At 40.1% G+C, this 12,210-nt stretch overlaps 1 long non-coding RNA gene across 1 annotated transcript; it reads left to right on the top strand.

The window, feature by feature from the left end:
• The first annotated feature begins 1,180 nt into the window (after positions 1 to 1,180).
• LOC138968194 (uncharacterized) lies at positions 1,181 to 11,545 on the top strand. The gene is made up of 3 exons (XR_011456103.1): positions 1,181 to 1,250; positions 7,896 to 8,097; positions 11,436 to 11,545. It is a non-coding gene; the product is annotated as an uncharacterized lncRNA (long non-coding RNA).
• The last annotated feature ends 665 nt before the right edge of the window (positions 11,546 to 12,210 follow it).

Genomic DNA, 12,210 nt, shown 5'->3' on the forward strand with positions numbered 1-12,210 from the left:
TTGCATGCGTATGCTAGGTTGTAGGTTTTACTTCTTCAATCCAACGGTCTTAATCTGCTTTGACAAATGGGTATCTATGATGACTTAAAGACAGTATAGGCGCCATAGGATGCTCGTAGCCCATGCTAAAGCCTGGGCATTGAAGTAACAATGGTATGTTACGTGTTTTTTTATATTGAAAAGCGGAATATCGGAATGGAAGTTCATACGGTACAGCATTTGAGTACTTGCTTCTGCTAACTTTGTTTAAATATCTGAATATACTTCTTGTTTATTTCCCCCAAAAGGTTCTTCCTTTAAAGACACACCCCTTTCCGTGCAAACAGCGCAGGTCATCATTTCAGATCTAGCTAGCCTTATAAATGGAATAAGACTCTACTGGGTCCCATACCAAACATAAACGCAATGAATATTTTTTTTATTTTTATTTTTTAAATAAAAAGCCACTAGTGTCACAGAGAACACCCGGGCTGCCAAATGTGGAGGAATGGTCTTATCCCATGTAAAACCCTGGTTGGATTTTGAACAGTTGGCCGAATTGTTTACACGGAAAGGAGTGTGCCTCCTACTCTACCCTTTTTACATTAAGTCAAGTATTTACTAAATGTTTTGACGTAGATTGGGAATCGAGACGAGGGTGATGGTTTATGTGTGTGTGTGTGTGTGTGTGTGTGTGTGTGTGTGTGTGTGTGTGTATGTGTGTGTGTGTGTGTGTGTGTGTGTCTGCGTGTGTGTGTGTGTGTATATGTATGTGTGCATGCATGTGTGTGTGTGTGTGTGTGTGTGTGTGTGTGTGTGTGTGTGTATGTGTGTGTGCATGTGTGTGTGTGTGTGTGTGTGTGTGTATGTGCGTGTGTGTGTGTGTGTGTATGTGTGTGTGCATGTGTGTGTGAGTGTGTGCGTGTGTGTGTTTGTGTGTGCGTGCGTGTGCAAGTGAGTGTGTGTATGTGTGCGTGTGCGTGTGCGTGTGTGTGTGTGTGTGTGTGTGTGTGTGTGTGTGTGTGTGTGTGTAATAAAACACATGTTGCAAGCGTATATTTTTACGATAATGTTTTCAAAAATACGGGTACAGCTAGTGACTGATGATTTGATATTGCTTCACGCGACTTGTTTTAAATTAACTTTGGTTTTTGAGAGTAATAAGTGGTACTTCAACAACAGGTTGGGTTGATAAATTATCCCCTGCCCCGGACTCCTGGTGTTGGATGGAAGCTGTGTGCCCATGGGACTCCTTTTGCCAATGCTTCGAAGTACGTTTTGTGTTCACGTGTGTGTGTGTGTGTGTGTGTGTGTGTGTGTGTGTGTGTGTGTGTGTGTGTGTGTGTGTGTGTGTGTGTGTGTGTGTGTGTGTGAGTTCGCGTAGTTCATGCGCTAATGCGTTCCGCTGTGTGTATGTGTGTGTGTGTGTGTGTGTGTGTGTGTGTGTGTGTGTGTGTGTGTGTGTGTGTGTGTGTGAACATGTCCAGAGTATTCATGTCTAATCTACATTATTTTCGGAGTCAATGAATGATAGAGCATACAATTCAATTATTTTTTAAAAATCAGTTCTTGACATTTCAATTCTTATAATATTTTTGAGATGTTTGATGAACAAACTCATTTATTACTTTATAAACTTCCTAGGTGAAATGCAAAATGTCAAAACTTAACTTAGAACACTAGTGTAAATGGGAGTGGCATGATACAACGAATAATGTAACAAAAACGAATAATGTAACAATTGTAACACTATTCAGGGGTAGCCCTTTTTTCAACTTAGAAAAAGTTAGACTTAGATTAGAAAAAGTGTTGAATAGCTCATAATACAGTCTCGGGTTAGGGTTAGCATCCACTCTCAAAAATCACATGTCACTCACATTAGTCCGTGATCTGAACGAAAAAGTGTTATCAAAAAGAATCATCTTTAATTCTGTTGTTTTTAGCAAGTTTAACCTTCCATGTGTTAGGTTTGGGTGTTTCTAGTTATTGTAATGGCAGCCATCATGTACAATTCTGTCAATGAATGATGTCATGCTAGTGCCTGGTATGGTTTTAAAACTGGAATAACTCTGTTACTTTTGTGACTACAATTTCGGTTTAAAGTTATTTTTGATCACAGAAAACCCGCAAATACATGTAAACAAAAGAGAATCAACGTCGTTTTACGTAAATCTTACAAATGACGTCACAGGCTTGACGTCAATACAAATCAAGGGATACGTTCCAAAGCTGTAGAAACGGTTGCCATACAATCGTGTTTAATCATGTATGTTTGGTGTAGTATGCTTTTAATTAAGCGTTGCTGACTATGAATGTAGATGTAAATGCTTGTATAACTGTGTTTTAATTTTAAATGTGTCAAGCGCAAAGAGCATAATTGTAAAGTTATGATGTTGCGCTATATAAATGCTCATTTATTATTATTTAAGTTATTGAGACATCCCAGTGCACTAAGGGATTTATAGAGCAAATCGAGAAAATTCATTATTGAACGAAGCGCATAGCGCTGAGTTCAATAATTATTTTCGAGATTTGCTCTATAAATCCCTTAGTGCACTGGGATTGTTTCAATAACGATATTGTCAGTACCGCCATAGAAAAAAGAAGATTCCAAGCGCACATTTTGCAACGCGCATTTGAATAGGCATAACTGTGTGGTCAGGTCGTGTACAGTAAAGATCTACTTTTGTGTGGGGTGTCTCAAGTGTGTCGTGCTTTCGTCACACGCATTTTAATTTCTGTTGGTAAATTCCAGTGTAGCGTTAATCTGAACAGTGATGATCTTTCAGGGAGACCTCATTTGAACTCGGAGAAAGGGCTGTGCTCTTCATTATTTGCGATTCGAAACCTCCAGTCGAGCTTCGACGGATTGACTGTGCGGAGTGACTCCCCTTGAATTGACTCGAAGCCGCGGGACTCGACGGTTCGCACATTCTCAAAACAAATGTGGCATATTTTCGTGTTGTATCTTCATTCATCGGGGAGTCTGATACTAAATATGAACGGTAAGAATGCTCTGAACCCTACACGTATTATATCCCCATCGTTTTTTCGTTCACATTTGCCCAACATGTTAATTTGCTGAGCGGGGTTTATGTCGTCTGCTAGGGCAATCAAACCACTGCATGCAGTCTGCACTGACTGAGTCTGCACGCACGAGGCACGCTGGTAATAAGTCTTATAATGGTAAGAACGTTCTGAACCCTACACGTTTTCGATTACGATTGTTCTTGCCTTGAAATAATAATTCGGAAACCATTCATTTACTGAACTGATGCAGTCGTATTTCAGTGTAGTCAGTGCGGCTACGTATGACAGAGTCGATCGAGTCAGTCTTCCAAACTGGTCTAGCTGGTGGTACGTTGTCGGAATAACACTTGTGTTTTCTGATAGCGGGTGGGAATTTTATATTAACTCATCATTTGGTAATGTGGATGATAAGCTACATGCCACTAACACGATGAGAAGAATCTATGCAAGTCGGCGAGAATTAGATGAAACCCAGCGGCTTCTATTTTTAGATCAGTGGCAGCCGCACTGTGGCACAGGCACATGCAATCTGTCAGAAAAAAACCACTTCTGCTTTAATTGAGAAGTAGGGAATTTATGGTCATTTGGTATTGTGGAGAATATAAGCTACATGTCAGTAATTAATTCTGAGGATGAGAGCACAGTCTTGCTTAGGTAAAGGGCGTAAGAATACGCTCTGTGGAAAAGTTAGCGCACTCCAAGAGTGCGCTAACAGTTTTAGCGCATCGCCATTAGCCAATCAACTGGTTCACATCAGTCATGTGACACCAGTACTTACTGACAATTGTTATTATTAAGCATCAGATACGTTCGTTTTTCATACTCACATATACTTTGTTGTATGCTAATTTCGAAAAGACAAAGATATTGCCTAAATCTTACAACATTAGATGCTGACCCTCTTCATAGCTTTCATAAACTTGGTCAAAAAATTATTGCAACAGATTTCGCACCCAAATTAAAGCTATACCCACTGATGCAAGTGTCGATCGCACGAGCGGTCAAAAACAGGATTTTGTTTTGTTTTTGTTAGATATTGTGACGAAAAGCGCTCTATTTCAGCAATAACTACTTGGATTGCTTTGAAACTTTTAGAATATTTTACCAACCTACTAGACGTACTTCTAGCAAAAGTAGGGATCGTTACACGTATTTGTTCAGATTTGACGCAATGTCTTGAAACATGTTTTTAAACTCGTCATTGGATTGCTCACTTGCGTCCAAAACAATTATGAGTTCCCATGTCTTTAGACAAATGATTAATACAAACAACGAAAACGTTTTAGATGCGTATAAGCACTGAAGAAAATGTGCTAGGCATGTAATGAGGCTTTAGGGAAGATGATGGTGCTACAGCGATGCCCAGCCAAGCGTGACCGCAGCATGCTTTGAGAGGCATGCAGCGGTATTTTTACTGGTCTCAGTGCGAAACAGCGTGAACGTTTATTTTTTTCTCTCATGTTTTTGCATGACTAGCAAATTCACGCCAGTGGTTACACGCAAATGAAACTTCGACATTATCTGTATTAATAATTGATCTGTAGACATGCAAAATCATGATTTTGTTGGATACAGGGGAACAATCCAATGATGAGTTTAAAACATTGCGTCACATCTGAACAAATACATGTAACGATTCAACATTTTACTCGCAGTACGTCCGAAGTATGTTGGTAAAATATTCTAAAAGTTTCAAAGCAATCCACTAAGTCATTGTTAAAATACAGCGCTTTTTGTCATAATACCCCTGCAAATGACGAAAAAACCCTCCCGTTTTTGACCGCGTTTGCGATCGACACCTGCATCATTAGGAATAGCATAGCACGCGTAATACACAAGCTAGCTAAACAAAACAACCATTTCTGGGTAGATACTTGATTTGGCTTTCTTCTTGTATGAACAATTAAGTGGCAATGGTTTGCCTATTCTGATTTTTGTTCAATTTTTCAATGAGCCCTTCCGTTTTTGTCCAGTCGATTTTGAGGGTACCCGTAATTGAGCGGCGGTCAAGTGATACCTATAAAAGAAATCTTTAAACCAAAAGGCGATACAGATAGTCAAGTATACGACCTTCACTGGCATATACAGTTTGGATGAAACGATACGGGAATTAATGTTTTAATTTGGGTGAAAAATCTTGTGCAATACATTTTTGGTCAAGTTTATAAAAAAAATAAGAATGCGTACAAGATGTACCCATTTCCATTTTGCTCTAAAATGTTAGTGTTTTTTGTCTCCAGATTTGTATTCAAGTTTTAGGCAGAGCGCTTAAGAAGCATTGAAATCTAAGAGAAAATGAGTTTGATTGACATTAGATCACTAATCCGCGAGTCAGTCAACCAAAATGGGCGACAATTATTTTGCGACCAGACTAGCGGAATGCACTGGGTGTTCTCGCGGAAGGGACTTTAGCAGTGGGCATTTACCATTCACAAAACTTGTAAATCCTTTGCAAATAAATATACAGTATACTGCGAGTTTTTCAAACTCTCTCTCTATATATACATTTATGCACACAAGGAGCAGTTTTCATTTGAACAGCCTTCCTTTAAAGCTTTGCTTGCAAAAACGCCGTTTTCCCGCCACTAATTGGCGTCTGTCATTTGTTTCTCAATGTGTTCCCATTTTCATTTCTTTATTGTCCTATAGTTCGAAATTGATTAACTCATCATTTTCTAGCGGTTTTCTACAAGTTGCATGAACATTAAATACAATATGAATGACAAAACTAGGAGTGAAATGAAAATAGGTATTTAATACGCGCCACCCTTTAAGTTCCACCATGTAGTATCATAACAGCACTTTGATCATTCCGAACAATAAGCGAGTGTCATATTCCCTATATAAACTGTGATATTGTTTTTCACAATGTATTATGATGAGGCGATGACAACTGCCAAATTGACAACACACTTAAAGAGAAAGAAAAAAACCATGCATAAGCCCTTCTTTGTTTGCTAGCAAAAGTGTACAATACGTTTCCCTATTTCCTTCATATTGTTACAACGTTACGAATTAGGAATGATGTTTTATCTCTCTCTCTCTTTTTCACACACACACACACACACACACATACACACACACGCAAGTACACACACACACACACACACACACACACACACACACAACACACACACACACACACACACACACACGCACAGACACACGCGCAAGTACACACACACACACACACACACACACACACACACACACACACACACACGTAATACACACACACACACGTAATACACACACACACACCCTTTATGAAGAACTTTGAGTTGTGACAACGTGGAGTGTTAACGCCTGTACAGGCTAAGACGTTTTACAGAGCAGCTAAGTGTTTTCTAACTTTACACGGTTCAGCGTGTCCATATTATTTCATAAACTTTAACTGGCTTTTGTCGTGAAAACACTTTTGGCTTCACGAGAAGAGGGAGGTGGAGAGTTAGTGTATATAAACAGACGTCTAGAACTTATACTTTTGTTGATTCTAACTTTTTTGTGTGACTGCGAGAGTGGATCGTGGTGTGGTTAGTCAGTTAGCAGTAATTGACCGTTTTAGGTCATTCATTTGACTATAAAACGTGACAACCTATTTGGTCCACTCAGATCACGGACTACATGGCAAGCACGCTTTTTGAAGAATCAGTGACGCCACTCGCACACATGCACAAACAGATAGACACACGCAGTTATATTCTGATTCTACCCTCCACCCCCACCCCCTCTTTCTCTCTCCCCTCGTTCTCTCACTCCGGGCTAACCATCATAACACCGCATCAGAACGCCCGTTTCGTGCACCCAGGTCTGCAGCCAATCAGATACCCACTTTGGGCACACACCTTTGCTGTCAAACGTTTTTCACGAATTCCCTGCAAATCCGAATAATCCTTAACAAAACACAGTAGGCAAACCTATTACAGCACTATTTTGGAAATATAAATTCGGTTTCGAGCTTGTACCAATTTAATGAAAGAAACAAGATTAAGACTGTTGCGTTGTGGTAGCCTTCGTACTACATTCCATAAATATTCTGTTGTTAAAATGGGTAACAATTGTTACATTATTCGTTTTTGTTACATTATTCGTTGTATCAGTGGCATCCCTCGGACGCAGAAGAAGAGTAAGTCACAGGACAGTCTTTACTTTTGCACGTCTAATAGTTAAAACCACAGGAGCTTGCATCAAAGCGCCGGTCGATTGAAGTATCTTAATCCTTTGCAGGGGCGGAGCAGTTAAGCCCGAGGGGGGGGGGGGTGTTACAACCTGGGGTCCAGGGGTCGGTAGAGAGGGGGTACCGTGGCAACGCCCCGTTGTGGGGTCTGGGGGGCAAAGCCCCCCTGAAGCTGAAGAATTTTAGCTATCTTATAAACAATTTGTGGCTTATCCTTGATTTTAAACATGATCAACTGGTGTCGGCAGCCACTCATTATTTCTTAAAGTTAGTATTAAATAATGGCAATTTATCTTCCATGATATCTGCTCCCGACATCATACAGTAGTAAGAAAGACATGTCGCATAGGAGTGGCAGTTAAAACTGTACAAAAATGATACTGATTAAACAGTTAACACTTCCCCCGGCTTTACAGACAGAAAAAGACAACAAAATTCACAAACAGTTTTTTTAGATTTTTTTTTTACAGCCGGGGGGGAGGGGGGGGGGTTCGGAACCCCTGTAACCACCCCCCTAATCCGCCCCTGCTTTTTTCTCCCTGTACTATTACTATCAGTATTCACTAGTAATAGTACAAGAAGGATAAAGGAGTATAATACTTTGATCAACGGGTGGTACAAGCTGTTTTGATTTAAACTAATTTTGCCTGTACTCTATCACCGATTCAGCCTCGTCGTCTTTCATTATAATCATTTTTCCGATTTCCAGGTTGGCATTTGTCTTTTACGACGCCAACGGTGATCGTCCGCACGTGGTATCCTTCAAGTTCATGAAAAACATAACGAAATTTTTCTCCTGGAAGAGTGGTACCTACTACAACCAAGAAGAAGTTACCTCCCCTGCCTTCCCCTTGGCACGTTTAGTTCCCTTCTCTCTGGAACTGGTTGCTTCCTCGGAGTATGCTTTTGATGTGAGTTGAATCAGATTTGTAAATGGAAATCAAGTTTTCGAATGCATATAGCATAGTCTTGTAAGTCTGATGTTATTTGATGCTGTTGTCTGATGTTGTTGTCATGTGATATATGTACCAAAAAGAAGTAAAAACATGTTGGAAAAACAAAAAACAAACAAGTCGCGCAAGGCGAAATTAATACATTTTAGTCAAGCTGTCGAGCTCACGGAATGAAACTGAACGCACTGCATTTTTCCACCAAGACAATACAGCTTCGTCAATCGCCGCGAGAAGGAAATCGATCACCTCCCACGTGCAAAACGCAGTGAAATAGACAAGCAAGAATAGCGCGGTAGCGTATTGTGGTAAGGAGAAAAACGTGCTTTTCTGTATTCTTTTTAAATTTCTGAGCTTGTTTTAAATACAACATATCATATACATATGTAGCGAACGACGAAGAAGAAGAAGAATATACATATGTTTCTGGAGTCAGGAAATGATAAAGGATAAGATGAAATCGTTTTCGGATCGATTTCTTAAATTCTAATCGTGGTACTAATTAACCTTGTGATCACGTCTAAAAAGTAAACATAACCTATGTATTATATTTTCTGATTCAGAATTTGATGAAGAATATGATGTAATCAATTTTGAATCTCTTTGCGAAAATTTGATTTAATGACAACTTTAATGAGCAAACTCATTAACTAATTTGTAAGCCTCCAAGCTGAAATGCAATACCAAAGTCTGGGCTTCGTCGAGGATTACTTGACCAAAATTTGAACCAATTTGGTTGAAAAATGAGGGCGTGACAGTGCCGCCTCAAGTTACACTAAATGCCGGATATGACATCATCGAAGACATTTATTCGAGAAAAGAAATAATGGTCTGGGGATATCATACCCAGAAACTCTCATGTGAAGTTTCATGAAAATCTGTCCAGTAGTTTTCTCGGAACCGATCTATATATACACACACACACACACACACACATGCCCTCGTCTCGATTCCCCGTCTCTATGTTAAAACATTTAGTCATAACTTGACTAAATGTAAAAACAAAGTTTTCGAATACATTTGAAAAAAGGGGTCATGTTCAAGAATAGTTTTCCGAGTTCAAGGAAGCTGTTGCAAAGTATAGTGGTGGTTTTTACATTTAGTCAAGTTTTGACTAAATGTTTTAACATAGAGGGGGGAATCGAGACGAGGGTCGTGGTGTATGTGTGTGTGTGTGTGTCTGTCTGTCTGTGTGTGTGTGTGTAGAGCGATTCAGACTAAACTACTGGACCGATCTTTATGAAATTTGACATGAGAGTTCCTGGGTATGATATCCTCAGACGTCATACCCGGCTTTTCGTGAAAGTTGAGGCGGCACTGTCACGCTCTCATTTTTCAACCAAATTGGTTGAAATTTTGGTCAAGTAATCTCCGACGAAGCCCGGACTTCGGTATTGCATTTCAGCTTTGTGGCTTAAAAATTAATTGATGACTTTGGTCATTAAAAATCTGAAAATTGTAAAAAAATTTTTTTTTTATAAAACGATCCAAATTTACGTTCATCTTATTCGCCATCATTTTCTGATTCCAAAAACATATAAATATGTTATATTTGGATTAAAAACAAGCTCTGAAAATTAAAAATATAAAAATTATGATCAAAATTAAATTTTCGAAATCAATTTAAAAACACTTTCATCTTATTCCTTGTCGGTTTCTGATTCCAAAAACATATAGATATGATATGTTTGGATTGAAAACACGCTCAGAAAGTTAAAACGAAGAGAGGTACAGAAAAGCGTGCTAACCTTCTCGGCGCAACTACTACCCCGCTCTTCTTGTCAATTTCACTGCCTTTGCCATGAGCGGTGGATTGACGATGCTACGAGTATACGGTCTTGCTGCGTTGCATTGCGTTCAGTTTCATTCTGTGAGTTCGACAGCTACTTGACTCTAAACTGTTGTATTTTCGCCTTACGCGACTTGTTTTTTTTGTTTTGTTTTTTTACCAAACAATGTGGTCGGAGATAATTGGGGCATTGTGTTTTAACTGCAGAACAATTGTGTTAAAAAGCGATAATTCTGACTTATAAATTTGATACATCCTTTTAACATATTTTTTATGTTCAGGGGACATAACTATATACATGGCGGACTTGTTGACGTAGAGAACTAGTTTGAGAAACGAACCTTGACTTTTGCCACACAAGGAAAAAACAAAAGACTGCAACGTTCTCAGAATGTACATTGTCTGTGATTTCATGCTGGTGTCACGTGATCGCATTATCGTTGTCATAGATGGCAGTGGTATTTCTGAACTATAAAGTATACGTGTCCGTCTGACTGTGTCTGTGGCTGCTGGCTGAGCACTGCACTGAGCACTTGTTTCAGGAGAAGAACTTTGACGTCAGGAAAAAAAATCAATAACCCACAATTTTTCAAAAAGATATGTAAGCATGTAAACTAATGACATAAGGTCACAATTTTTCTCGCTTCGGATTTTGTGTGTCAGAGAACTGTTTTTTGTATCCTGTGGTTTTTTTTTAGATGGAAACTGACTGCCGCCTTTTACGTTTACCTTTACTATTAAGCCCGTTACTAGGCTGTGCATGTGCTAGTATCCTGTGTTTTTCAGATAGAAGCTGACTGCCGCCTTTTACTTTTACTTTTACTTTACCACGAGTTACTAGACTGTGCATGTGCTATAGCGCTAGTATCCTGTGTTTTCCAGATGGAAACTAACTGCCGCCTTTTACTTTGACTTTGCCGCCAGTTACTAGGCTGTGCATGTGCTAGTATCCTATGTTCTCCAGATGGAAACTAACTGCCGCCTTTTACTTTGACTTTGCCGCCAGTTACTAGGCTGTGCATGTGCTAGTATCCTATGTTCTCCAGATGGAAACTGACTGCCGCCTTTTACTTTGACTTTGACTTTGCCGCCAGTTACTAGGCTGTGCATGTGCTAGTATCCTATGTTCTCCAGATGGAAACTGACTGCCGCCTTTTACTTTGACTTTGACTTTGCCGCCAGTTACTAGGCTGTGCATGTGCTAGTATCCTATGTTCTCCAGATGGAAACTAACTGCCGCCTTTTACTTTGACTTTGCCGCCAGTTACTAGGCTGTGCATGTGCTAGTATCCTATGTTCTCCAGATGGAAACTAACTGCCGCCTTTTACTTTGACTTTGACTTTGCCGCCAGTTACTAGGCTGTGCATGTGCTAGTATCCTATGTTCTCCAGATGGAAACTAACTGCCGCCTTTTACTTTGACTTTGACTTTGCCGCCAGTTACTAGGCTGTGCATGTGCTAGTATCCTGTGTTCTCCAGATGGAAACTGACTGCCGCCTTTTTGTACAGGTGTATGTCAATGGAGCTCTGTACCACCATCGTTCAACGCCAGCCAACGTGACGACCAGCGTGACGACCATCGTCAAAATGCGATTCTGGGGAGAGGTGGATATACACGATCTTGACCTGTGGTGTGAATAGCAAAAAGTCGACACGCTACATTTTCAGGCTGGAGAAGGCTACCCTCCTCCCCCCCCCCCCCCGCCCTTTGTAATCCATCTGTTCTTGGGTCAGTCCTGGAAACATATTCTGGAAAAAAGAATCCCTTATGTGTGGTAGCAGACATATGCAATTATTTGTTTTAGTCAAGAAGAAACAGTTTATAAAATACAATACGATACGACAACATACGATACGTGCGCAATGCAATGCAGTACAATACAATACAACTTGATAATATGAATGTGGTGTGCAAAGAGAAGGTTGTGTTTCATCCTCATCTCCTCATCCTATACCCGGAAATTTGGTCTAATGTCCACACACACACACACACACAGGCACACACACATACGCACATACACACACACACACATACGCACATACACACACACACACATACGCACATACACACACACACACACACACACGCGCACACACCCACACGCACACACACACACACATACACACACGCACGCACACACACACACACACACACACACACTCACACACACTCACACACACACACACATTATGTGTTTTTTTCTAAGGTGTACTCTGTCAACGACACGTCTACCCCTGCATCCATCCTCATTTGTCATTGTCATGGTGAGACATTTATTTCGGC

Source organism: Littorina saxatilis, linkage group LG6 (assembly GCF_037325665.1).
Source record: "Littorina saxatilis isolate snail1 linkage group LG6, US_GU_Lsax_2.0, whole genome shotgun sequence".
Classification (NCBI taxonomy): domain Eukaryota; kingdom Metazoa; phylum Mollusca; class Gastropoda; order Littorinimorpha; family Littorinidae; genus Littorina; species Littorina saxatilis.